This window comes from Suricata suricatta, chromosome 6 (genome assembly GCF_006229205.1).
Source record: "Suricata suricatta isolate VVHF042 chromosome 6, meerkat_22Aug2017_6uvM2_HiC, whole genome shotgun sequence".
Lineage (NCBI taxonomy): Eukaryota > Metazoa > Chordata > Mammalia > Carnivora > Herpestidae > Suricata > Suricata suricatta.
The window spans coordinates 32,007,000-32,029,332 of NC_043705.1; the positions used below are offsets into that span (position 1 = coordinate 32,007,000).

General features: G+C 40.6%; 1 non-coding gene and 1 pseudogene across 1 annotated transcript; both read right to left on the reverse strand.

The window, feature by feature from the left end:
* Nucleotides 1–8,716: 8,716 nt before the first annotated feature.
* On the reverse strand, nt 8,717–8,907 carry LOC115295127. The gene has a single exon (XR_003910350.1). It is a non-coding gene; the product is annotated as a U2 spliceosomal RNA (small nuclear RNA).
* A 10,686-nt stretch (nt 8,908–19,593) lies between these two features.
* On the reverse strand, nt 19,594–20,702 carry LOC115293645 (annotated as a pseudogene).
* Between the last annotated feature and the right edge of the window lie 1,631 nt (nt 20,703–22,333).

A 22,333-nucleotide genomic window follows, 5' to 3' on the forward strand; every position in this document is an offset into this window, starting at 1 on the left:
ACGCGACCCCGCGGCTTGGCAGGCCGTGCCGGGCCTGGGCGGGCCGGGCGCGCCCCGGGCTCGGATTCGAGGCTGCCGCAGGCCTGGCCCATCCCTCGGCGACCTGGGGCGGCCCTCGGGCTTTGGAAAACCTCTGCCCTGCAGCGTTTCCCGCAGTTCCCGCGGCGGGCGGGTCCGCGAGTCAGAGCCCGGGACCCTCGGGAGGCATCGACCCCGGGGGCCTTCAGTGTACTTTTTTCCACCTTTGGTTTGATGTCATTGGAAAGAAAAAAAAAAAAAAAAAAAGCTAGCTTGTGATGGAAAAGGAAACTAGGTGGAGAGGAAAGATAAAAATCGCTGCTACTGCGGCCGACAGCTCCCCGCAGCGAGATGCGATTGCTCAGGGTTTCAGAGCCTAGTCTGTGTGTGGAAACCCATCCCCCTCTCTTTTAAGACAAAAGTCGAAAATGAGACGAGAGGCAAGTCCACAGTTTGCAGTAGATTTGGAAAAAGGCGATGTTTAGCTGGGGCGCTGCCCCAAAATGTCGAGCTTCGTTGAAGGCTGCAGGGCGTGTGCCTGCGTGTGTGTCTTAAAAGCTTGGAAATGACGTTTAAAGGGATTTAATAGCCTGGCTGGGGAGGAAATGTATAGGGGATGATTGGAGTATTATCTGGGTCATAATTTATAAATTGAGGCCCTAGGGAAAAGAGCTGCTTGTTTTACTCGCCTGTCTCTGTAGCTGGGTTCCCCTCGGAAATTCAGAGACAGTCTGCAGGGTTTTTAGTGGTATTTAACCTATTACATCGTAATTGTGGGAATTAAGCCAGGTAGTAACTGGTGTTGATTGGAACCTCAGATAACTGCTTGCGTCTTGTCGTTTCAGATGTTTCTGGTATAATTTGCATACAGATGTCAGTCGTGGTTTGATGAAATTAAATGTCCTATCACCGATGATCTAGTTTTGTATTTTAGAAATAAGGAGAACCGGTATGATAAAAACATCTAGATTAACCCAGTGCGGCCAGTTTCCAGTTTGTTTTGCTGTCATCAGCCTTGTGTTGTAATTTCCTCCCTCCTCCAGCCGGACTCCTGAGATGACTGGTTAAGAATTTAGCTTCTTGGTTTCATAAACACGCCCAAACTGTGGCAGGTGCAGTCTAGTCGTTAGGTCTCTCACCGTCTGGGGTCTGGCACACGCTTTTTTGTGTGACCTTGGGCAAGGCTCTGGGTTCCTCCTGTTTAATCAAATACAAATGACAGGTGTCACGTAACTGTCATCAGAGCGTTCAGAAATCTCATGTACCCCGCAGTGTATTCTAACTCATTCTTTTCATCCTGCCTTGGGCAAGGCAAACGAGCAAAGAGCTGTGGCTTTTCTTTGTCCTGCCATCTTCTTGAGCTATTAGGTAATGCTGACATATTGCTGGAATACAAAAATTTTGCTGGAGTATTAAAACTATGTATTTCTTGGTGTAGTACTTAATAGCTTTAAATAGGCAGAATTAAAGTACGCCAGGGGCAGGCTGTCCTTATTTTATTTTTATAAAATCATTATGTTGACGAAATAACCTCCGAAAACAGCGTGAAAAAAGAAATAATCTTCCTAGAAAAATGGCAAAATATGAAAGCCAACCTCTTTTAAAAAACCACCCAATGAAAATCTATCACCCTTAGGTAGCCAGAGTTAATATTTTGATATGTATCTTTGTGGACTTATAGGTATGTAAATATACACAGGTATAAGTCAGTATACATTTGTACAGATAAGGAAAGCTAATATTGATTGAGCATTTACTATGTGCAAATCATAGTACTAAGTGCTTTATATCTAGTATTTCACTAATCGTCATAAAACCCCCATGAGGAAAGGTTTGATATTATTGTATAGATGACAAAGTCAAGACTCCCAAGAGGCTCATTAACTTGCTCAAGGTCACAGCTTCTAAGTAGTGATTATGAGGATAAATACTCACCTATTTAAAACACAGGCTCCTGCTCCAAATATAGGCATGTGTGTTAGCAGATATCTGTGTGCATATGGATTTCCTCTTGTACCCATACGTATATGTAGAGGCACATATTTGCGCACACGTATCATTATATGGACCCCTGATTATACTTACATGCATTTTGTGCATATGTGCACATGTGTGTGTACATAGCCACTGTGCCCATGTGTATCTTGGTCTGAGACACAAGTAAATTCACAAATTTGCATATATTCACATGTATGTTCAGAGGTACACAATTCTGATAAATAAGGTGGGTTGATATTTTAATGCCTGCAAAGCATGTAACTACAAGTTATGCCATAGTTTCAAGTCATTTACCTGTTGTTGGTCTCTAAGTATGTTCATAATTTTTTTCATTCACTGAAGTTTCTTTTGTATACATCGTCTGTTTTCTTTGGTATACATTTTATTTGTTTTTTTTTTTTCCTTAGTATAAAATTTTAGATGTAGAAATGCTTGGTCAGAGAATATACATATTTAAAAGACTTTTGCATTATAGAACGTTGGTGAATTGTCCAGGCAACTTGATAGAAGCGTGATACTCTGGTTGTCACAGAAGGCTGTTCTGACTTCTCCTTCATCTGGTGAATCAAATTGAGCTAGTCCCTTAGTAAAGTAAAGGCAGTGGAAGACTAAAGACTGTCATTACTAAATACAAACACAATTTTGCCTTTATGATCCTTTTATCAGTAGGACATTATGTGCAGAACTTGAACTTGCACAGAGTCTGAGCTCATAGTTTCCCTGTGGCTTTATTTATTTTTTTCCCCCTTTTTGCGTTTTGAAACAGAGTGTATATCCAAATATTCAGCAGCACTGTTTCAGAAAGGTCTAGGTAAGCCCAGTGTTGAGAAACTTGTTATATGTTGCTCTCTCTGCAGACTTTGATTCCATTTCATCTATTCCAAGACCTCTTTGCCTCACTAGAATGGATCGTTGCCTGTACCATGAATTTTGCCATTTTCTGAAATGTTTTGAGATCTTTGAATTTGAATCTAATCTAAGAGGGCAACAGTGACACTGCCATAAAACCTAAAAACAGACTGTAGAATGTTCAGTTTTAAACTTCTCTCATTTGCCTGCTGAAGAAGTTGCCCTAAGCGTCACTAAGTTTGTATCGTAGTCTGATGACCCTACAGCTTTGGCAGCTTTGGCAATGATACCTTTTTGGATAAAGTCTTTCAGAATTGCGGAGGAAGGTTTTGAAAGATCATGGAAGGAATTTCATCTGTTCCAAGCCAAACCATATTTATGCTAAGTGGTAGATGAAGTCACAATCCTAGAGGAAGGGGTGAAAAGTGCCCTTGTGGTTTTATTTTTTTATTTTCAAAAGTCATAATTATATCTTGGAATGTCCCTTAGAATGTTATGACAAGATTTTAAGGTTATTTTGCTGTATTGGTGGCCTATATGGCTAATGATCAAAGAAAACCTTTCCAAAACTAAAATTGTTTCCATAGTACCTACACCATTTTACATTCCCACCAGCAGTGTGTGAGAGTTGCAAGTTTGTTGTTGTTGGAAGTGTTCCAATTTTTAACGCCTTCCTCACACTTGTTATTTTATTTTTTTGATAAAGCTATCCTAATGGGCATAAAGTTTTATTTTTTGACTTATATTTCCCTAATGATTAGTGATATTGAGGATTTTGTGCTTATTGGCCATTTGTGTATCTTTGGAGAAATGTATATTACATTTTCGAGTTGGGTTGTCTGCTTTTTGTTGACTTGTAGTAGAGTCGTTTCTTAATAATATTTACATTTTCAGCTTTTTACTATGAAAATTCCAAACACACTAAAATATGGTCTAATAAAACTAATGCACTCATCACTCTGCTTCAACAGGGATCAGCAATTGGGTAATACTGTTCGATTTATACTCCCCACCAGTATTCTGCAGCAAAACCTAGAATGGATGCCATTATATCCATAAATATTTTTTGTGTAACTCTAAAAGATGTTGTAAGCAGACAGTACCCCATGAGAATTATATCATGAGGGCACTTTTGCAGTTTATTATGAATATGGAAACAGGATTTGTGAGTGTCAGGAGCTGCAGATCACAACTATGGTTGGTATTTGACTCCCTCTTGGTAAGCAGTGAGTGTTTTTTGTAGCAGAGGTGGATTCTTGCTGACCCATTGTTATTTTCCGGCCTGGTCCTACTAGTGACCACTTGTTAGGGGAGATTTAATTGGTTCAGTCAGTCTCTCTTTGCCCTGGAAGCAGGGCAGAACTTTTTAGTTTGGGTAAGGACTAAGGCCCAGTTGAGGAAAGCCTGGCACTATTTCAACTGATGGGCACCCACTGGTTTGCCTGAACATAACTTCACTTTACTTTATGCTAAACACCCATGTATCATGTTACCTGACATAACATTAGCTTATGAAATAAATCCTATGAGAGTGACTTTGTATTCTTATTAATAAAAAAAAAAAAAAAAAAAAAGAAAGGCCTGAAGAGGTTTGGGTGCCATCTTCTGATTTATTTGTTCTTAGGGCTTTAAAATAATTGCTTTGGTTTCTTAATAATTTATTCTTAGGTTGTCTTTGAACAAGTACAACAGTTTAGTGGAACCATATACTTGTAGTAGGCGATGGTGCCTGTTGAGATAAAGCAGCTTCTAACACTTTAATTAGAGATTGATGCTGATAACCAGTCTGCTGATCTTATCTTTATTCTCAGATCATTTTTGCCAGTATAGGCAGTTGGTAAATATAACTTATTGAATTTCTTGAGCTTTATACACTCCACTTGTTACTGTTTCTTTTCTAGTGGTTGTCTAGATAGAAACGCAGTATGTGTTGTTGCCCTCACCGAGTGTAGTAATAAAGTGAGTGTTATTAGACATCACGTAGCACATCCTGCTGTTAAAATTAGAATGACTCATTTTTTTTTCTGAGTAACAGAATTTATGTTAAAAGTTATAAATACTAGTCTAAATACTGATCCACTTCAGAATGTTTCTCATGAAATGTTTTCTTACTGATTAAAGCAGTTTCTTTCATATGTATTTTTTTAAATTCCCCCTTAGCAATATTGACAGTTTTTCTTTTAAATTCACATATTATAGTAATATTAGTTACTAGTCAGTGAGCTGCTTCAGTAGGATTTGGAGGTTTTTCTCGAAATTGGATGATTTATGAATAGAAATACAGGACTTTAGGGAATGGCTTCTTCTGGAGTCCAGCTCCAGCAGGTCCAGGGCTCCCTGAAGGATGGACAGTGTCAGTGGCCAAAGGGAGTGAGAGAGTCTCTGTTTCTTTCTGATCACCAGGCAGGCATCTCTGCTCCGACCCGAGAGTCAGCTTTATTTATTAAAAAAATGTATGGGGTACAAAACTGGAGTGGCAGTTGCCTTAGATCTTGATTCCTGATGATAAATTCATTGGTATGTAAAAATTTCCCAGAACATAGATTGGTAGAAGAGTCATGCAAAGTCTTTATCCTTAGTGGTTGATTGTAGGTGATTTAGAGGCTCATCCTATGGAGAAGGAAGGTGCCCTCAGCATTCAATTACAAGGCAATGTTTTTAGCATAGCAGAAGCAAAGGTTAGTTCTTTGTGAGCAGGGTTCAATAGCCTGTTTTCTTGAGGGGAAGTAAAACAGGTTTCTCAGGGGTTGTAATATTTGCTCCCATAAACACAAAAGAAGAAATTCTTATAAATTCCTTCACAAGGTACAGTTTAGCATATTTTTAGCATCAAGGGGACAAGTTACTCTTTTTTTAATTGGATTATTCATTTAAAAAAAATCTTTTTAAAAATTTATTATTGAGACCGAGAGAGATAGAGCATGAGTAGGGGAGGGACAGAGAGAGAGGGAGACACAGAATCCAAAGCAGGCTCCAGGCTCTGAGCTGTCAGCACAGAGCCCAATGAAGGGCTTGAACCCACGAACTGTGACATCATGACCTGTGCTGAAGTCAGACGTTTAACCGACTGAGCCACGCAGGTGCCCCAAGTCATTCTTGATACCAGTCGGCAATGTGCCCTGATGGTCTGTGCTCAAGCAAAAATAATCAAGGAGGGTAGACGTCAGTCTCCATCTGAAGGTGGGAGCCTTGCAAAACCCGCCTTACTTCACAAGGAGATTTTCTCAACTTTGTGAGTTCAGAAAATGGCTTCCAGCAGGCTTCTGTTTAATAACACTTTGATTTTATTTATTATTCAGTGCTTAAATGTGTCATTTAAAATTAAACGTTTGTTGAGGCGCCTTGGTGGCTCAGTCGGTTAAGTGTCCGACTTTGGTTCAGGTCATGATCTCACAGTTGATGGGTTCAGGCCCCGCATCAGATTCTTTACTGACTGCTCAGAGCCTGGAGCCTGCATAAGATTCTGTGTCTCCCTGTCTCTCCGCCCCTCCCCTGCTTGCACTGCCTCTGTTTGTCAAAAATAAATAAGCATTAAAACAAATTTAGGGGCGCCTGGGTGGCTCAGTTGGTCAGGCACCTGGCTTCAGCTCAGGTCATGATCTCGTGGTTTGTGGGTTCAAGCCCCACATCGGCCTTTGTGCTGACAGCTAGCTCAGAGCTTGGAGCCTGTTTCAGATTCTGTGTCTCCCTCTCTCTCTGACCCTCCCCTGTTCCCACTGTCTCTCAAAAATAAATAAAGAACATTTAAAAAAAACAAATTTAAAAAATTAAATATTTGTTGTTATACAATAGTACACGGATACTCTTCATATACGAGAGCCAGACAGTTCACTTAAAAAGGAAAGCTTGATTTCCCTCCCAATCTCCTCTCAGAGGTGTAACTGCCCTTCAGGTTGGTGTGCATTCTTCAGGCTTTACACATTTTTCCCCCCTGGGGCGCCTGGGTGGCCCAGTTGGTCAAGCGTCTAACTTTAGCTCAGGTCATGATGTTATAGCTCATGGGTTTGAGCCCTGCGTTGGGCTCTGCACAAACAGCTCAGAGTCTGGAGCTTGGAGTCTGCTTGGGATTCTGTGTCTCCCTGTCTCTCCCTCTTCCTCTCCCACTCGTGTGTGCCCTTTCTTTGAAAAATTAATAAATAAACATTAAAAAAAACATTTCCCCTTTCCCTTTTTTTTTTTTTTAAAGTAGGCTCCATGCCCAGCTTGGAGCTTGAAGTCACCACCCTGAGATCAAGGCCTGAGCTGAGATCAAGAGTCAGACACCTAACTGACTAAGCCACCCAGACACCCTTTCTCTTTACTTTTTAAAATAAGTCTTTAAAAAAATTTTTTAAAATAAACTTTAACTTTGGAGACATTTTTAGATTTTTCAAAAACATTGAGAATAGTTTCCGTGTACCCCAGAGCCAGTTTTTCCTGTTTACATCGTTTATAAGCTTGGTATGTTTATGACATTTATATGAGCCAATACTGAAACATTATTGACTAAAATCCATTCTTTATTCAGCTTTTCATTTTTTAATAAAATGTTCTTTTTATGTTCCACAGTACCATATAGATTACCACCTTACATTTGGTCATCGTGTTACCTTAGGATCCTCATGGCTGTGACAGTTTCTCAAATTTGCCTTGTTTTTTTTCTTTTTTTGATGACCTTCACAATTTTGAAAAGTTTGAACCAGATGTTTGTAGACTCTCAAATGATTTTTTTTTGCAGTTTTATTGATAAGTAATTGACATATATCACTATAATATAAAGGTGTGTAGCATGATGGTTTATTTATATATATTTTGAATCAATTACAGTAGGTTTACCTAACACTCATCTACTTATGTAGTCAATTGGATTTGTCTAAATCTTTTTTTCTTGATGAAATTGAGATTGTGGGTTTTGGTCAGGAAGACCACAGAGGTAAAGTGCCATTTGCATCACATAATCAAGAATGTATACAACCAACGTGACCTAACAGTGTTGATGTTGACCTTGGTCACCTGGGTGAAGTAGTGTTTGTTACGTTTCTCTACTGTAAAATTACTCCCCCACTCCCTGCCTTTTCATACTGTGCTCTTTGGAAGGAAGTCAGTCTGTGTACCATATGCACTTCAGGATTGAGGAGTTATGCTCCGTCTTGTGGAGGGCAGAGTATTGGCATAAGTTATTCAGAATTTCTCTGCATGCAGCATTTGTCCGTTTATGTTAATTAATTTTTTCAGTGATATCATTGTGGACTCATTTATTTTATTCTTTGGATTCTAATCTAGTACTATCTTGTGCCTCAAATTGTTGCACTTTTGGCCATTGGAACTCTTTGATTTGGCACCTGTGTCCCTCTGACATGGCCCTGTCGTTTTGTTTTTTTAAAGCACTTCCTTGCTTTTGGCACCAGGCTCATCGTGTGTTTTTCCTCTGCTGTCCTAGAATCAGCCATTCTCCAGGGATCCCTGGCTCCTTTTATTGGAGAACGGTGTTAGAAGGCAAAATCTGTGCTCATTGCTACTAGGGTGTCATTGCTTGTAGGCCTTGTAGGTTGACAAAGTAGAGAAATATATGTGTGTATACCCATCTACATGCATTTCTATAGGTAATCACCTGTATCTATGTTAAACTAACCAAGTCTAACCCATTAGTATGTGGATTACTCTAGCCTACTGCCCTGGCCTGTCTGTAAACTCCCACTCAGCAGTGAGAAACCTTGCTCGTACCGCCGCCATCCATTTACTTACTTCTTTAATTCTAAGATATGTGTGGAGTGGTGTCAGGATTGTTAACCTGTATCTCTGTGGGAAACAGTTATAGCAACTGGAGGACAGGGCATGTGTACAGTCTCTTTGCTTTTAGTCTTTTTTTTTTTTTTGGTGCACCGTTCCTGGAAGTACTGCAATACCAGGTCGATGCGTGGAGTGGACGGAGCAAGCTCCTATTCCATCTCCTACTTCCAAAAATCCATTTAATATATTGTCCTCGGATAGAGGACGTATCAGATACTAAACTGATAAGAACAGATACTACACATGATCTTAGCCAAAAGGCCGAGAAGCGATCTTTGCTTTTAGTCTTAAAGAACCTGCTCATTTCCAAAGTTGCTTAGGTCAGCACCTTTCTCCTCTTCTTTAGTGGGGTTGTTTCCATACATTTATAATAGAGTGTTAAGAAAAATGATAGGAGTGATTTCTCTTTTCCTAAATTTTTGTTAATAATCTTGTAAGTTTTATTTATTTTTTAAAGGGTTTATTTTTTACTTAAACGTTTATTTTAAACGTTTATTTATTTTTAGAGAGACAGACAGCACTAGTCGGCGAGGAACAGAGAGAGAGGGAGACACAATCTGCAGCAAGCTCCAGGCGCTGAGCTGTCAGCACAGAGCCCTGTGTGGGGCTTAAACTCAAGAACCGTGCGATCATGACCTGAGCCAAAGTCAGACACTTAACAGACTGAGCCACCCAGGCGCCCCTAGAATTCTCTGCTTATTTTGCTATTTTCTTTGCTATTAAATTGTTTTTAATTTATTTTGTCCTTGTTAAATTTAGATGAAATTTTATGAACTAGGGAATCAGGAAGACAGTGTTAGTATTTTGAAGCTTTCATTTTAGGAGCTTTATGTTATAGCATCCAAACTTTTCATATAACTTTGGGTTAATAAAAGCAGGGTTGTTGTTGTTGCCACTGTTCAGTAATCTCTACATCCAACATGGGAGTCTAACTCATGACCCTGAAATCAAGACCTCTAACAACTGAGCCAGTCAGTTGCCCCAATAAGCAGTTTTTGAAGCTCATCTTGTAGACTTGGAATTTGGAGGGTTCACTTCGGGCACTAAGTAGAAACTGGTTTAGGAGAACATAAAAACTTTTTAAAAACATTTAATCAGTAATAGTTCAGCTTCTGTCATGAAGTAAGAGGTTATGTGACTGAGTGAGAATTTTAACCTCTTATTCTAGACTTATTTTCTTTGCAAAAAGAAGTAGTTGTACTGTTATCACTTTGATTCCTTCCAGCTTTATAATTGATTGCTTTTGCCTATAGGAGCTGGTGGCTTTGATCTGAAGAGACTGCATTCTACTGATGATTTAGCAAACGTCTTTAGTGATGAATAATTATTAAACATTTTTAAATGTTTATTTATATTTGAGAGAGAAAGAGAGCAGGAGAGAGGCAGAGAAAAGGGGAGACAGAGGATCTGAAGCAGGTCCCGCACTGACAGACAGCAGAGAGCCCGATGTGGGGCTTGAACACACGAAACATGATATCATATCCTGAGCCAAAATCAGATGCTTAATCGAGCCACCCAGGCGCACCATGAATAATGATTTTTAAAAACAATATCAGTAAATATAGATGGTGAGTTTATGCTAAAAGATAAATTGTGCATGGTTTAAAAATAGAGGAAATGTCATCTGAATAGTATATTTTAAAAACAAATGGGTCACTGAATATAGAATACCATTTTGTAATTTTACAGTATTAGTCAAAGTATTCTGTTTGGAAGTCTTTCTGGTGAGCTTCAAACATTGTATGTCCCAGCAAATAATTAATAGTGCTTTTAGAAATCATAACTTAAAAATTTACAAATAAAGCACTTTTAAGTTCACAATACAGTCATCACCTGCTGTCATACAGTTTGATTACTTTGTGATAAAAGCTGGAACTACTAATGATTAGATGGGTTTTTTAAAGCTTTTATTCTATTTATTAAAACAATTTTTTAATGTTATTTTTGAGAGAGAGAGAGAGGGAGGGAGAGAGACGGAGGGGGAGGGGCAGGGGCAGAGAGCAGGGGAGACACAGAATCTGAAGCAGGCTCCAGGCTCTGAGCTGTCAGCACAGAGCCCAGCGCGGTGCCTGAACCCATGAACGGCAAGATCTTGACCTGAGCCAAAGTCAGATGCTTAACTGACTGAGCCACTCAGGGGTCCCTAAAGCTTTTATTTTTAAATAATCTCTGTACCTGATGTGAGGCATGACCTCATAATCCTGATATCACGAGTAACATACTCCACCAACTGAGCCAGCCAGGCACTCCTGATTAGATGTTTTAATAAAGTTTTTGTAAAAGTGAGAAACTACTAATTTTAAAAGTGCTAGCGCTTTTTTTTTTAAAAGAAATTGACTCTTTGAGTTGTATTTTTATTAATTCATTTTCAAAAGTTTTGAAATTGTCATGTTATTGTTGAAATAGAATAAGAAGAATGATTTGAGGGTAATCTGCAGCCTTGAGGATCTTACACATATTTGGTGGTTGATACTAGATTGTTTTCAACAGTTTTGTCCTTGTGTGGCTGAATTGTGTTTTCAGGCATAGTATTTTAATGTGTGCTTAATCATTTCTACTCAGTCATGTATGTAGCAGTATTAATTGTCTTAAACATGTTGGCCCAGTTTCATTTCAGGTAGCTGAGTTAAGTAAGGCAGTCACAGTTACTTGATCTTGTGAGTTTCACAGCCATCTTGCCACCTTTCGGCTGTGACCAAAATGACCAGCTGAGTAGAAGGGGACAGTTTATTGGGTGTGTGAAAGGTAATTGTTGGCTTACCGTTAGCATTTACTATTATTTGAAAGGTTAAAATATCTTCATGTGTCAGGTTTAATGTAATCCAAATGCCATTTTAGGTTTGACTTCTCATTTCAGTGAAAATATTAAAGTAAGAATCTGTAACTGTGTTGAAAAGGACCTCAACAATTACCAGGCCGTAACTGTCCCTGGTTAATGCTGTAGTTATTTCTGAGATATGAACTTTTTTCCCTTTTAAAAGACTATAAACTGGGTTTCAGATATTACAGTGATATGATAAAAGGTTATTTAATGATGAAGAAAGAGTCCACCATACAGTGAGTGAAAAGGTTATTCAGTTGTATTTATCCCGACGGCTAGTAGGATATCTGAAAGATGGGATTATCATGGTTTTTATTTTCTTCTCTGTATTTTTGCCTATGAGTGATTAAAGAGAATGTATTATGGCATTTATATAGTATTAATTGTATTAACTCAGAGAATGAGATAGCAGATAAAAGACATCATTTTAATGTAGAAGAGTTCACCTGGTTCTAGGTAGGAAGCTTCCGGGAAGATGAAACTTGAGCCCGGCCTTGAAGGATGAGCAAGATGTAGATGAGGGGCCAGGATTTGGGGGGAGGGGTGGAGTCTCATGACTGGTGTCTCCTGGGGGACATTTTTCCTGCCTGGAGTGCATCACCCTCTCTGGTCTGGAGGCCTCCTCTTACCTAGCCCCCGTCTTAGTCTAGGTGACTACCTACACTAAGTACTCCCCCCAGTAGGTTACTTTCTCCTGAACACAGTGAGAATCCCCTTTTGTGATACATTTTGTAATCGTGTTTTATGTTTTAAACTTTTTTTTTTAGTTTTCTATATCTAAGTTATACAGGCATATAGATTAAAGTCAAATAGATCTTATATGCTTATTACTGAAAACAGTAGTCTCCTGTTTACTTGCCTCCATCTTAGCTCTTTAGCTGTTTCTTTTGCTGTTTTGGTATTATCCTTGTAGCTAAATAACATTTTCTAGCATGCTACTTCTTGATTTTTCAGTTTTCAGTATTTAAAAAAAATTGAGTAAACTCCCAAGGCATGTAAGGATTTCTCTCTCGTTTGCCACCCTCCCACAGCTGCATATACTCCTGCTTCCTTTCTTTTCACTTTTCTTATACCGTTGTGTCCATTATGTGGTTAAATCAATATTCAGCATTTACAGTAATTGAAAATAATAAACACTGTTCAAGACTGAGATATGTACTATACTGTGGTTACTTATCCTTGCCTGAACAGCACTTTATCTTCCCTGAAGTTAGTAATTATTTTGCGATTGGGGGGATGGGTGAAATAGGTGATGGGGATTAAGGGGCATACTTGCAGGGATGAGCACCCCAGGTCATGTGTGAAAGTGCTGAATCATTACGTTGTACACCTGAAACTGAAAGAACACTGTATGTTAACTATACTAGAATTGAAATAAATTTTAAAAAGTAATTACTTTTTTGTTTGCTCAATTTTTATATATATATCAGAAATTGCTTGGGGCGCCTGGGTGGCTCAGTAGGATAAGCGTCCGGCTTCGGCTCAGGTCATGATCTCACAGTTTGTGGGTCTGATCCCCTCATTGGGCTCTGTGCTGACCGCTAGCTCGGAGCCTGGAGCCTGCTTCGGATTCTGTATCTCTCTCTCTGACCCTCCCCTGCTCATGCTGTCTTTCTTTGTCTCTCAAAAATAAATAAAAAACATGAAAAAAAAATTGCTAACAGCACTAATTAATCCTCAGACCTTGACCTAATATTCTCCATAGGTTTTTGTTTGTTTCTTTTCTGTTATGTTCAAACATATCAGGTATTTTATTGCTATCGTTGAGGGTGGAGAGGGGTCCTTTCCTGGCCTTTTGACCCATTCTAGAAGGTTGCTCCCAAGTCCACTGTTTCCTTGTCATCCCAGGGGCTTCCTTTCCTAGGGTTTTTAATTGAAGCCCCTTTTCTTGATTCGCTTCTTTCTCTCTGTTTCCTGCCTTGTTTTCCTCCAATATCTTCCTGAGGAAGAATGCATGGGAAGTTAAGCACCCCCTTCCTTTTTTTTTCTTTTTTTCTTTTTTTTTTTTTTTGAGACTTTACACATCTAAGGCTCTTTTAAGTTATTGTCACACTTAGACTTCTGGTCCAGAAACATTTTCCTTTAGAATTTTTAAGACATTTACTCTAGGTGCCTTCTAAGTTCTGTTGCTGTTAGGAAGCCTGAAGCCAGTTTTGATGTCTGATTCTTTAGATGTTGCCTACTTTCTCTAGCTCTCTGTCTCTTTTCTTCTGGAAGCTTTTAGGAGTTTCTTTTGTCCCCAGTGCTCTTAAATTTCACTGTGTTGTACCTTGAGATCTACTTTTGTTCACTGTGCCAGGCATTCAGAAGGCCCTTTTGGTCTAGAAGCTCATGTTTATCAGTTCCAGCAAATTTAAAAAGTTTTTTAGATTGTAACTCGTTGAAATATTTTTAATTTGTGTTTTTTAAAACAGTATTTATTGGGGAGCCTGGGTGGCTCAGTCAGTTAAGTCTCCAGCTTCGGCTCAGGTCAGATCTCACGTTCGTGGGTTCGAGCCCCGCGTCAGGCTCTGTGCTGATGGCTGGCTCAGAGCCTGGAGCCTGCTTCTGGTTCTGTCTCCTTCTCTCTGACCCTCCCCCTCTCATGCTCTGTCTGTCTCTGTATCAAAAATAAATAAAACATTAAAAAAAATTAAAACAGTATTTATTTTGAGGGAGAGAGAGAATCCCAAGCAGGCTTTGCATTGTCTCAGTCTCAGGAAGAACCGTGAGATCATGAGCCGAGATCAGAATCAGACACTCAACTGACCGAGCCACCCAGGTCCCCCCAAAAGCTCAGGATGTTTGATGGAGCTTCTTGTTGAATCTGACTAGACTGTTTCTTTGAGTGGCCATCTTTAGGTCTCTTCTTCTGGGGTGCTCAGCTTCCCCCAGAGAATAGGCCTGGCTGCTAGTAAGAAGGGAGCTGAGGGCCACCTGGATGGCTCAGTTAGTGAAGCGTCCGACTTCAGGTTAGGTTGTGATCTCACAGTTCACGTTGCGCACTGTGCTGACAGTTTAGAGCCTGGAGACTGCTTTGAATTCTGTGTCTCCTTCTCTCTCTCTCTCTCTCTCTCTCTCTCTCTCTCTCTCTCTCTCTCTGCCCCTCCCTGGCTCGTGCTCTGTCTCTGTCTCTCTCTCAAAAATAAATAAACATTTAAAAAAAAAAAAAAGGGAACTGAGTGGAGAGAAGACTGGGAGATCTCAACGCTTGGTACAGAAATCTCTGAACCACTCTTTCCTGATTTGCTACCCTTTCTCTTAAACTCTGTATCTCCAGCCCATAATTCTGTGCCTAACACTGGTCAGAGGATAAATCTCTAGTGTTCTAGTGAGGATCCTGGGAACTGTGTGTTTGGGGCTGAGTCCATAACATGTCTTTCTGCTTTTAAATCTCCTTTTCGTTCCTATTTCTACCAGTACCTGCTGCCACCAATTCTTAGGCCTTATGAGAATATCTTGCAAGACATGTTGCTTTTCTGCTTTCTGGTTTAGGATTCAGTTCTTTGGGGTCCCCTGTGGTAGTTGTCACCTGTTTTCTTGCTTCTCGCTTTTAGGGTTTTATTGCCGCTTCCTCTCCTGGTACTTGTCTCTATAGTTTTTTTGCCTTAAAATTAACAAAACTTTACTGACATTACATTTACATTTACTGAAGGGTTATATGTGGAGTAAATGTGTGTGTTTAATCATTAAATAGAATATTAAATTGCAGTTACTTCTTTGATGGTCTTTTCTTTGATGAACTACAGACTTAGGTTAAAAACACCAGTCATGTTCACTGTTATGTTTTTTACCCCACACCCGTCATGGCCTGACTTGTTCATTGAGTGGTATTAAATTAATCTAGCAGTTGAACCCTTGCATCATCTGGGATGATGGGGTGGAGGGAAAGATAGGAAATGCTTAATGCTTCTCTCTGTCTCGGCTCTCATTGTTCTTGGAGGAGAAGGGGACCTCATGACCAAGCCTAAGTTGAGGCAGACTCCATTGAACCCCTTTGGCCATCCATGATCTGCACCCTAGTATGCTTTAGGCTAAGCATAATAATAATAATAATAATAATAATAATAATAATAATAATATAGTAAAAAGCCAGCATAGCTTTTGGAATTCAGCCTGAGAGGGCTCTGGTTGCTCCTGAGGCCGCCAGAGCCAGGCAGGCTGCAGTCAGAGCTAGGCAGTGAGTTCTAGGTGTGTCTGTCACTTTCAATATGTGGACAGTTGACGTCACTCTCTTTTTAGTAGAATATTCCATTTCTTGCTATACCAGTTGATGGTTCTCAGAAGGGAAAAAAACCAGTCTAGGAATTACAGTGTGATTAAAATACTAATTTTCCTTTACATGTACCACAAACCTTTAGGGTATGCCTGTTGGTACCTAGTACACTATGCTAAGAGTTATAGGTGGAATACTAAATGTTACACATTTCTTATTTCTCAGGAGATGAAGGTGGAAGATGTCAGTTTCTCCTTTGTGTTTTCTTCTAGAAAATTGTAATTATAGAATTATAATTTTCATTTAATTTTTATTATGAAACACAATACATACAAAAGGAATATATGTAATGCATAAGGTTATAAAGCCTGCAAATAAACACCTGTGTGTTGGCAATCTAAAGTTGTGTGTGTGTGTGTGTGTGTGTGTGTGTGTGTGTGTGTGTGAGTGATACCTCTTTGCTTTTGGACTAGCCAGTAAGAAGAATAACTTTTGTCTTTGGTGCTTTATAAAGCCTTCTCATCAGCTTTCTCTGTTTTATGTGCTCCTGGTGCTGAGTAGTGACGGGGATGCTACCTGCTGCGGTCCCTCATGGACCGCTCATCCCTGTGCCTTCCACGGACACGGCACTCGTCTGCATTTGGCTCCGTGTCTAGTCTGTACATTTATTTGGTGATTGGTAAAGTAATGTGAATACTTTAGATAAATGTAAACTGGTAGGTTAAGATGGCATTAAGATGAGCTGTCATTTCTTCACGTAAATTTATGTTACAACTACACCTCCACCCCTGCTTTAGTCAACATGTGCCGATAAGGTACCCGTGATGTGCCGCTCCCTGCTAAATGCTGTGGTGAGCACAGTGCTAAACCCTGCAGAGGTGCCCGTCTGTGCCACGGACGCTTTGCCAGTCTCCTTTTCTCCCCTTCCCGAATTGTTAGTGAAGTATAATTTACGTGCAGAAAAATGCACAGATCATAAATGCACAGATTAGTGAATTTTTAGAAGCTGAACATGTACTTTTAACTAGTACCCAGATTAAGAAATGACCTTACCAGTGCTTGAAAAGCCCCCTTCAGGTGCCCTTCCAGTTATCCCCTCCTCACTGACTGGCATGTTAGGTTTGCTTGGTTTTGATCTTTATATTAATATAATAATACAGTAAGTGCTCTTGTTTCTGGCTTCTTTTGCTCAACATTATTTTTTTGTGAGATTCAACCATGCATTGTATGTTGTCATAGTGTATTCACGTGGCTGTGTAGTGTTCCATTGTATGGAGATCCCACAGTTTAGTTATCATTCTGCTATTGATGGGCATTTAGACAGTGTCCAGTTTTATGAATAATGTTTTAAACATCCTAGTATGCCCTTTGGCGAACATACGTATTTCTTTTACATATATCTAGAGTGGAATTGCTGGGTCATAGAGTATGTATAAATTCATCTTAATAGATAATTGCCCAGGGCGCCTGGGTGGCTCAGTTGGTTAAGTGTCCGACTTCAGCTCAGGTCATGATCTCATGGTTTGTGGGCGCAAGCCCCGTGTGGGGCTCTGTGCTGACCTCTTAGAGCCTGGAGCCTGCTTGGGATTCTGTGTCTCCCTCTCTCTCTGCCTCTCCCCTGCTCACGCTCTGTTTAACTCTCTCTCTCTCTCTCAAAAGATGAATAAACATTTAAAAAAATTTAATAAAATAGACAACTGCCGAACAGTTTCGTTTCCTAAAGTGATTGTTCAAATTTACAATCCCAATTTGAGAGTTCTCGGTGTCATATGTCCTCATAAGCATTTGGTATTTTCTGCTTTTGTATTTTAACTATCATCTGTGGTTTTAATTTGCATTTCTGTGATGACTAATGAAATGAAACACTTTTTAATAAGTTTATTGGCCATTTGGATAACTTCTTTTGTGAAGTGTCTGTTCAAGTTTTTGAACCATTTTTCAGTTGGGTGGTTTCCTTTTTCTTTGTTTTTCCTTTTTCTTACTTATTTTTTGGAAATTCTTTATGTATGCTGGTTATGACTCTTTTGTTTGAAAAATACATCTTCTCCCACTCGATTGTTTTCATTCTTTTGAAATGAATAAAAGTTAATATGAGAAGTTAATGTGGGTGAACATCTTCATGTCTTTGGGCACAAAGCTAATCATAAAGGAAGAAATTGATAGTCTGTTTTTGAAGAACAGCAGTAAGATGGATATGTACTACTTTTTTTTTTAACGTTTATTTTTGAGAGACAGAGCATCATCAGGGGAGGAGCAGAGAGAGAAGGAGACACTGACACAGAATCCAAAGCAAGCTCCAGGCTCCGAGCCGTCTACACAGAGCCCGATATGGGGTTTGAACCAACAAACCATGAGATCATGACCTGAGCTGAAGTCGGACTCTTAATGAACTGAGCCTCCCAGGTGCCCCAGATATGTACTACTTCTGTAGGAAATTGCTGATAAAAATAAAAATAAGCCATCCCCTGTGATGACCCAAACACTGAGCTAACCGTAGGGTAGAGAATATTGACATACACAAAAAAGGTAGAACCCAGAAGAAACCAGTTGTAGGCCCTAAGAAAGTACCTCCTTTGGTATTTTGTTTTAGTATAATGGCATATAGGAGTGTGCTTCTGTTAGTAGATTTAATGAAAACTTTTTTTAGTCCTTTTTGGCAGATCTTGATCTTCATAGTTGTACATAAAGCATCATTAAACAAATCTCATCAAATTAACTTTTTAACCTCCAAAGCTATCAACCTAAATAGCAATATAGCTTAAATTAATAGTCAGTCTTCCTAGTAAATGGAAAAAATGAAAATGTTCTTTCAGGAACATTAAGGGAAAAATAATAAAAAATAGCTGTGACCCTGGCATGTATTAGTGCTTGGTAAAATTCTATTGAGTGAAATATTAAAATATTTAAATTTCTGACTATAAGGAAGGTTGTTGTCGTCTGCTGCAGAAGAAAAGGTAATGGAGAGAGTAGAAAGATTGAATCACAATATTGTTTACATTTGATTATACTCTAGGTTTTATATCTACATAAAGATTGTTTGCATTTTATTTATTTTAATTATTAAAAATTTTTTTTTACATTTATTTATTTTTTGGAGACAGAGAGAAAGTGAGAGGTGGGGAGAGGCAGAGAGAGGGAGAGGGAGACACAGAATCCGAAGCAGGCTCCAGGCTCTGGGCTGTCGCCACAGAGCCCAGTGTGGGGCTCAAAGCCACGGACCACGAGATCATGACCTGAGCTGAAGTTGGATGCCCAGCTGACTGAACCACCCAGGCACCCCTTATTTTTTATTTTTTTAAAGTTTATTTATTTAAGTAATCTCTACACTCAACATGGGGCTTGAACTCACAGTCCCAAGATCAAGAACCTCATGCTCTTACTTACTGAGCTGGCCAGGTGCCCTAATAGTGTTTACAGTTTCAGTACTCCTGCATGGTTGAACTGTTTTACAAAAAAAGTTATACAAATCAAACTAATTGTTAGAGTTCGTGAGTTCGAGTCCCCTGTTGGGCTCTGCACTGACAGTGTGGAGCCTGCTTGAGATTCCTTGTCTCTCTCTGCCCCTCCCCTGCTCATGATCAAGCTCTCTCTCTTTCTCTTTTTCTCTCAAAAACAAATAAATAAACATTTTTAAAAAAAGCATACTTGAATAGATGCCAGTGGTAGTCCATGTTCTGTTTTTAGGTTTTTTTTTTGTAAGTATTGCTTACTGATAGGATACTGATAGTATTAGGACCATTCTTTCCCATTAATGAGCATAGACATTGATTTAGCAAGAGAATGATGATTTGGAGCAGTTAATTTTCAGGTTTTTTCCCCCACTATGAAAATACTCTAATGATGGTGTCTGTACAGCATATGAGGTCACAGCAGGAAGAAAGAATAAGAGACGTGGCGACACGAGAACAGGTTGTGAATGTAGAGTTCACACAGCATCCGTGCTTTATTGGGTATCAGCTCTAGGCCACCTCTTCTGCCTCCTCTTCAAACTTATGCTCCTCCTTGGCTGTGGTGTCCTGGTACTCCGTCACCAGGTCACTCGTGGTGCTCTCTGCCTTGGTGAAGTCCATGTCATCCAAGCCCTCCCCGGTGTACCGGTGCAGGAAGGGCTTGTGCCACAACATAGCCGTGAACTGCCCTGAGATAGGCTTGAACAGCTCCTCACTGGACGGGCTGTTGCTGGTGAAGGTGGCAGGCATTTTTAGCCCCCTGGGGTGGGATGGCACAGCTCTTTGTACATTAGGGAGATGCATTCCACAAAGGAGTTGTTGTTCTTGTTTTGGACGTTAAGCCTCTTTTTGTCCACCTTCCTTCATGGACATGTGGCCCCTCAACACCGGGGTCACTGTCAGGTAGTCGCCACGGAGGAGGTCCCAGGCAGTCATCATGTTCTTGGCATCGAACATCTGGGTGAGGTCTGGCACCGTTAGGGCCCAGTACTGTGGCTGCCTTGTCGGTCAGTGGGGCAAAGTCCCACTGCACTGAAGAAGTACAGGCAGGGGAAGGGGACCCTGTTGTCAGCCAGTGTGCGCAGTTAGTACTGAGCTGACCAGGAAAGTCCAGGCAGGTGGTGACCCCACTCACGGTGGTTGACACCAGGTGGTTGAGGTCTCTGTAGTGGGTGTGGTCAGTTTTAGGGTTCTGCAGCAGATGTCACAGAAGCAGAAGCAAGGCCTTGTTATCAGTGCAGTAAGTTTCATCTGTGTTTTCTACCAGCCGGTGGACCGAGAGGGTGGTGGACACCTTGGCTGAGGGCACCGCACTGAATGTGTTCGTGACCCTGTCAGGGTGCTCCTCCCGTATTGTGCTAATGAGGAGGGTACCCATCCCAGACCCAGTCCCTCCCCCAGGGAGTGGGTCAGCTGGCAGGCCTGCAGGCAGTCCTAGCTGTCAGCCCTCTTCTTCACAAATCCAGCACCCAGTTGGCTAGCTCTGCCCATTGCGTGTAGTGCCCTGGGCCCGGGTGTTCCCAGCACCGAAAATGAAGTTATCTGGCCTGAAGATTTGCCGGGAGGGCTGCGAGCACACACACTCCATGATACCGGGCTCCGAGTCAGGGAGACTGGCGTGGGCACGTACTTGCCACTAGTGTTCTCTTTGTGGTACACACAAATTTGCTCCCGCTGCAGGTCGAGTTTGCTGTGGTAGGTGCCGGTAGGGTTAATGCTAGGCTCATCACTGATCCCCTTCCAGACCTTGGTGGTGATGCGGTTGCCGCACTGGCCAGCCTGCAAAGTGCAAGCTCTCCCAGGATCTTGGAGTGGTTGTTGGTATGGGTGTGGGCAGAAGGACCGATGCAAGAGCAGACCAGTAGACCTGCAGAGTGCTCTTCAGTTTTATTTTTTTTAAGAGTTTTTTTTTTAATGTTTATTTTTGAGAGAGAGAGAGAGAGAGCACAAGCAGGGGAGGTGCAGAGAGGAGGAGGGATGTAGAATCCAAAGCTGGGGGGAGCCTGGGTGGCTAAGTCAGTTAAGTGTCCGACTTGGGCTCAGTTCATAATCTTGCGGTTCGTTAGTTCCAACCCTGCATCGGGCTCTGTGCTGACAGCTCAGAGCCTAGATCCTGCTTCAGATCCTGTGTTTCCTTCTCTCTCTCTGCTCTGCCCCCACTCATGCTCTGCCTTCCTCTCTCAAAGATAAAAAATAGAAAAAATGAAAATAAAAGTTTCCAAAGCTGGCTCCATGCTGACAACAGAGAGCCCCAAGTGGGGATCCAACTCACAAACTGGGAGGTCATGACCGGAGCCAAAGTCAGATGCTCAACCAACTGGGCCACCTAGGTGCCCCTTAAGTTTTGTTTTAAATAAAATTTACATTGTATAAATTTGTCTTTTCACAATTAGAGAACATTTTCAGATGTAATTCATATACCACACAATTCACCTTTTTCAAGTATACAGTTCAGCGATGTAGACTATATTCACAAGGTGTGAAACCATTATCACTAAGTGCAGAACATTGTTTTGTTTTTTTTTTATGTTTGTTTTTGAGAGAGGGAATGACAGAGCATGAGTAGGGGAGGGGCAAAGAGAGAGAGAGAGACACAGAATCGGAAGCAGGCTCCAGACTCTGAGCTGTCAGCACAGAGCCCAGTGCAGGGCTCTATCTGCGATTTGTGAGATCATGACCTGCACTGAAGTCGGACACTTAGATGACTAAACCACCCAGGCGCCCCTAATTGCAAAATATTTTTATCACCCATAAAGAAACCTGGATCCATTAGCAGTCAGTCACTCCCCCTTCTCTCCTTCCCTAGCACCTGGCAATACTCATCTTTTGGTCTCTCTTGGATTTGCTATTTCTGGACATTTTATATAAATGGAATCATAAAATACATGGTCTTTTGTGAGTGATTTCTTTCACTTAGTATATTGTTTTCAAGGTTCCTCAGCATTCTGACATGTATCAGTGATGAAATGATGAAGTGGAATTTGCGAGCAAATGGCTAAGAAAGAATTCTTGAGACTTTTTTATCCCTTGCAAAAAAGGTGATTTTATTCTAGCAGGCGAGCAGGACCAGGACCTGTTGGCAGAAGAGCTGCCCTGGAATTGTGAGGAGGGAGTGATTATCTATTTTTAAGTTTGTGGAGGGAAATGGGTAGAGATAAAGTAGGTTTCTGAGGAATTTTGGAAGCTGGGCTTTTAACTTGAGAGCTCACTGCTATTAAGATAAAATTAGTTTTA